The sequence below is a fragment of the Onychostruthus taczanowskii genome, unplaced genomic scaffold, assembly GCF_017590055.1.
Source record: "Onychostruthus taczanowskii isolate IOZ18803 unplaced genomic scaffold, ASM1759005v1 scaffold23, whole genome shotgun sequence".
In the NCBI taxonomy this organism is placed as follows: domain Eukaryota; kingdom Metazoa; phylum Chordata; class Aves; order Passeriformes; family Passeridae; genus Onychostruthus; species Onychostruthus taczanowskii.
This window is the reverse complement of record NW_024499573.1, coordinates 4,866,066-4,872,065: the sequence shown is the minus strand read 5'-3', so window position 1 is coordinate 4,872,065 and position 6,000 is coordinate 4,866,066.

Here is a 6,000-nt window from a genome sequence, read left to right as displayed (position 1 = left end):
GGGCCAAAGAGCCGTCCTGCCATCCCAAGGGAGCTTAACAGGCTGGAGAAACAAGCCAACAGGAACCCCAGGAAGTTGAATAAGAAGTGCAAAGTCCTGCAGCTGGACACCCCCATGCACCAGGACATCAGAGGACACCCAGCTAAGACAGCGGCTTTCAGAAAATGACCTGAAAGGAGTGTGAAAAGGGGACAGAGTCAAACTCTTTCAAGATGTGCCCATTGAAACAACCAGAGGCAAGGGTCACAAACTAAAACAGAGGTGACATCAGGAAACACTTTTGCGCTATGAAGATGACTGAGCACTGGTACAGGTTGCTAGAATCTCCCTCTTTGGATACAGGGTCATAGTGTTGGGCAACCAGCTCTAAGTGGCCCTGCTTAAGGGTGGATGGATCAGAAGACATCCAGACGTTCCTCCCAATCTCAACCACTTTGTGATATTTATTTCTTCCCCCTCAACTTCACTGAGCCATTGGGACTTTTTCTCATTGTGATGATACCTTTAATTTCTTCAGCTATACTGACATTTTGGGACAAATTTCTCCCCAGCATTTGCAGAGTAGAGTCCTGGGTGTCAGATTACAGCACCACACAAATGAGTAAAAACAGACCTGCCAGATGGTAAGGTTTGATCTGAGCCGTGCAAGCTACAGTACTGCTTCCAGGAATCATCATCTCAGGGACTTCTGAGTCAAAAGTGAATTTTTGTACTTAATAGTAATTGAGATATTTTTCTTCTACTAATTAATCCAATCGGTTTTGGAACACATCTTTAGCTTCCACAATGTCCTGTGATGACCAGTTCCACAGCTGAATAGCATGTTATAACGAATTATATTTTGCACCCTACCATGGGCTAGGTGCCTTTGACACCCATTAACTCTGGCACTAATGAGAGTGGAAGAAGTTCCCTATGCAGTTTGTGCCATTCACAGCTTTACACATGTGTAACCCAGTTCTTCCTTTGAGACCAAAGAGCCTGGATGAGGATTCAGCAAACTGTCCCCCATACAGGAATCATTCAATTCCTTGATCACAAAATCAGACACATATTAAGTAGAATGTTTCCATTTTTACTATATTCTTGAGATAACAACACAAATTATAAAGTGTTCAAGATGTCAGTACACCATAGATTTATACAGCAATATATCCATTTAGTGGTGAACAGTTCAAGACAGAAAAACACATGGGCAGAGGATGTTGCTGAGAGAGGATGATGTTAATTGCATCTAAGCTTTGCAATGGAGCATGATGGCTTTAGAGCTGTGAATAAGCCTGGGAAATGCAGCATTTCTACACAAGGCAGTGAAAAGGACTCTAAGGACAGAAACAGCAGCTGCAAAGAGAGGAACAAGTAGTATCCACAGAATTTAACTATTCATAAGATAAGCCATAGCCACAGTATTGATGTTCAAGACCATAGAAAAAAAAAGTTACAGCTGAAATTATGCAATGACTTTTCAACTGTGTGTATAATGAAATAAGAACATACAAATCCAAGTGAATTTTTGGTCCTCTGTGTAGAAAAAAAAACCCTAATGCAGTTTTTTTCATCAGCAAATATATCAAACAAGAGACCAATTACTTACTTTTATAAACAAGAAGGCAGAAAGGCTTCAGATTTTTGTGAAGACATTAATAAAACCTCCCTGACTCTACCACAGCACACAGGCATGTCCCATTCACAAAAATGCTGGCTACTTTGGTCTGTAACAGAATTAGGTTTGCTTAAAATTTGGCAACCACTCAAATTTTGCTTATTCTGTCTCCAGGAGAAGAGCTCTTTTCAGAAAATTTACACATTTCTTTTATTTTCAGACTGCTACCTTCATCGGTTTTATGCTTCCACTATTTGCCAGAGGAATTGAAGACTGTAAAATATCATGTTAGCAAGGAATGGCAGCAGTCACTAGATTTCCATGATAACTGTCTCCAAAACATGTTCATACTTTTCAAAGATGTATTCACCAGCAGGAAATGCAGACCTGTCAGCAAATACAGGGTGCTTGAAAGCTCTTGCAAATAAACAGTGATTTTAATTTGCTAAAGATAGTTCAACATATTTATGTAGCAATCTCACAAAGCAATACTCTGATTATTGTCATCAGCTCCTGCAAGCAATGTGCACAGTGAGCATTTTTGTCCTAATAAACACTTCCAGGTCTTCTACTTCCAAGTAGAATAGAAAATTAAGATCTCAAAACAGAATGACGCTTAAAATAAAACTTCAGGTTTACCTCTGATGTTTAGAGAGAAATAAAAAAACAATGCAAGACTGAACAATAAATATCAGGCTGAATACAAGGATTATTGCAGCAGGTGTAGTGAGGCTGATCAATGAGCATGAATTGCATGAACTTTTTGTTAACCCTCTCTGCTGCAAGAAGATAATATGGATATGATAGCACGGCACATTTAAGTCCTATCTGTGAATTTTTCAATTAGCAAATAAAAAGAGAGGAACTGTAATAATTTTGGCATCAAATGCAGATTTATGTATTTTTAAAAATTCCTAAAGAAAACCAATCTGACAGAGACAATGCTAATGTGAAATCACTGTCATCATAGGTATTCTATTAAACACTTCTTGCAGCCCTAACCTTAAAACTTATATTTGAATATTGACTGAATTACTTTTTTTTTTTTTTTGTGATAATGACTCGATTTAGTATAACAAACATATGATTGTTATAGACATTTGGACAATCTAGACTGTTAGCCCATAGCCCACCAGTCACACATACAATTGGTGCTCTGCTAAGTTTCATTGCAGCAAAGACATCTGTTGTATATTGATTTAATCCTAGCAAGTTAGAGTATATTTGTTTTCTGGGATTTCTGACTTCATAAAGGGCAAATAGTGCCTGACTAACCTAGTGGCCTTCTACAATGGAACTAATGGATCAGTCAACAAGGGGAAAAACAACTTATGTATCTTGAATTCTGAAAGGCCTTTGACACAGGAAATTGATCAATATCTACATGTGCCACAATCCAGATTTGGATATTCCTGTAATCTATGTTCCATTACAAATATTTTGTCCTAGATACCTAATTTTCAAAAAATTCCATTTATGGTGGAATGATGAAAAAGATTTTGGAGGAGTTGACTGTGATACAAAGTGTTTCACAGTCTCTCTTTATGACTCTGTCCCAAGTCAAAATCTGATTAATTGTACAGTAAAAACCTTGAACAATCTCCAGACAGGCAGAAAATAGGATATGCCAAAAACTGTTAAATCCAAAATCTTCCAGTGCACATACTTCAAAATAGCTCAAAGCCCAATTTTTTTTTTTACCAATAAAAAGACTAAGTCAATGCATAATTGATCAAATTGGAATAAGATATCTACAGACATTTGTAACCTCTATGATCAAAGGCAGAAAAGTAAAGCTATAGTAGCAGTACAAGGTATTTTAACATTATTTCAGTGCAGCAAGCAATAGAGTCACATGAAGAAATACATTTGCAATAAGAGTGAAATAATTTCAGCTTGTGAGTATTAAAATGAACTCTCAGCCTCAAAGACTTCTTAATGATTGCAAATCCATTTAGAAGTACATTCTCTCCACTATTTTGTGGGAAAAGGTTAGCAAAATACAACTGCAAGGAGATGCACAAAACAAGGATTTAATTAAATACATGACAAAAAATGATGAAAACAGTCTTCCAACTAAAAATGAATAACTTAAGACAGAGTAATATATTTGGAAACCTCTGACAGACTGAAAAGCAATGCCAATCATCAAGACTGGACCAGGATTTTGGGTATTGTTGTGTGGCTGCTGACCCTGCAATTCAGGTGACTGGCACAAAACCACACAGAACTAAGAAAAAATATTTAATCTTTGAATATAACATACGTGGAGATTAAGACTTACTGAAATTTGTCAGCCACTAATACATACAAAGTCAGCATAAAAGAGGATTTTTTTTCAGTCCAGTGCTTTTCATAAATATTTTAATAGCTTATAAAACTTGAACTGTTTTTGCTTCACTGATACTTTAAAAGTAGTCCTAACAATAATAATTCACACTAATCATCTAGGCTCAAAACTTTGCTCATGTCCATTTTGTTCCAGTTTTTCATGAAACAAGACTGTTTTGCACATGGATTGGACATGAGCCCTAATGTGCATGAATCCTGAGAGATCAGAAATGAAATGCAAATAATTAATGAAAGACCAAGAATTTTTAATCTACAACTAAGGAATGAGATTATCCAGCTGACCTCTTTTAATAGAATGGATATATTTGAGATTTGGGCTTTGCAAATGAGCCATAACTGAGGAAAGAGATTTTTTGCAGTGAGAGAAGAGGATTATGGTGAGGTGGCTGCTGTCAATGAGACTCTCTCCAGCACTGGACAAATTTTATTGGGAACAAATTATTCTGTGCAGAAATGAGTTATTATCTGAGAGTATTTATGAAGATTGATCTTATAGAAAGTACAACTACTGGCCAATATATTGACAACCCAGGTAGTCACTCCTGTCACTATACTCCAAAATGCATCTAAATATGGCCTAATCTTAGCTTTCCAATAGATATGTTGGGACAGTATTCATCAAAAGCTTGAGGCCATACATCAACAGGAAGTCCCACTTCACTGATTACAAAAAGTATAAAGAAATGGAAAGTTTTATTACAGAGTATATCTGCAGGAACCAAATCTCACTTTTTACCATAGAAGGAGGGGGATGCCAGACCTCCTGAAACTGTTAAACACCAAGATCAAATACCCACCCAGAAACTCTTCAGGGAAATCACCATGCTTTGAATAGTAACAGAAGTCTGTAAGTCTTTAGTATTAGACTCTTGCACACAGCAGACAAAATCAGCTCAAATAATACTGTTAAACAGTACTTGTGACTGAGACATTCACTGCTGGTTTGTGTGGTACTATTGGCTGACTACCAAGAGAAAGCAATGCTGCATTTGTTTATACCAACACACACCTTCTAAAACCAGTGGTGTTTAAAGACACTGACTATATCAAAACTGTGGCTGGTTCTTCAAACTAGTTAAAAGAAATTTGCCAAGCAGTCTGCAGATGGATTTCATGACCTAGTTTTGTGCATTAAGGAAAGAAAGGAAAAAAAAAAAAAAGGAATAAGATCAAATACAGACTTGCTCTTTGGGGGATAAGGGGAGCAGAAAGGAATAGTTCTGCTTTCCTCCCAGTCCTTAGAGGAAGAAAAGAAAAATAACTGCAAGGTACTTTGTCACTCACAATTTATTCACCTTGAATGAGACACATGAGATTCTCACATGAACAGCTGCAAACTTTCTGAACCAGCAACAGCTGAGTGTCACTTTGCATACAATTGCAAGACTCATATGAACTCTCAATTGATTAAACCATTCTCCCATAGGTAATTTGTAGTACTTACAAGCTGTGTTCATGCTACAAAATAAACCTAAGAAGCAAGCCTGGGAGTAGCCAGACACCTCATCTACATATTAAATACCCCAGAAATTCAAGTGGCTCAGTCTGGAATGAAACCCCAGAATGACTGGGGTAAGATACTAGCAGGGATTGCTTTTCAGAGGTTGCATGGACAAGATCTTGCTAATACCACATCACCATGTCTGTGTCAACAGATTTGTGGCTTCCCAAGCTCTGACACATCTCAACACCATACTCTCCATCCTTTCCTTCTTGCCACAGAGTCACCAACTTAGCAAACTGCATAGGGCCTTACCCATTACTTTGGGGCAGAGCCTATCTCTGCAACCATAGCAGGGGAACACCAGAGCCAATGCAGCAGCCTAAACCAGCATCACACAGAAAAAAGGAATAGTGAGCTACTAACACACCAGGAAGCATGGCCAGCTGCCCTTCCCTGCTATGATGAGCTGTTTAACTGCAAGAAGATGCAGGAGCATTTGATTGTGCATGGCCATTGGTCTAAGGCCTTCTGCTGCTCCTGAGGCTCAGGACTGAAAGGGTGATGTGACCTCTGTGTCAGGCCCTCAACTTGACCATGGTCT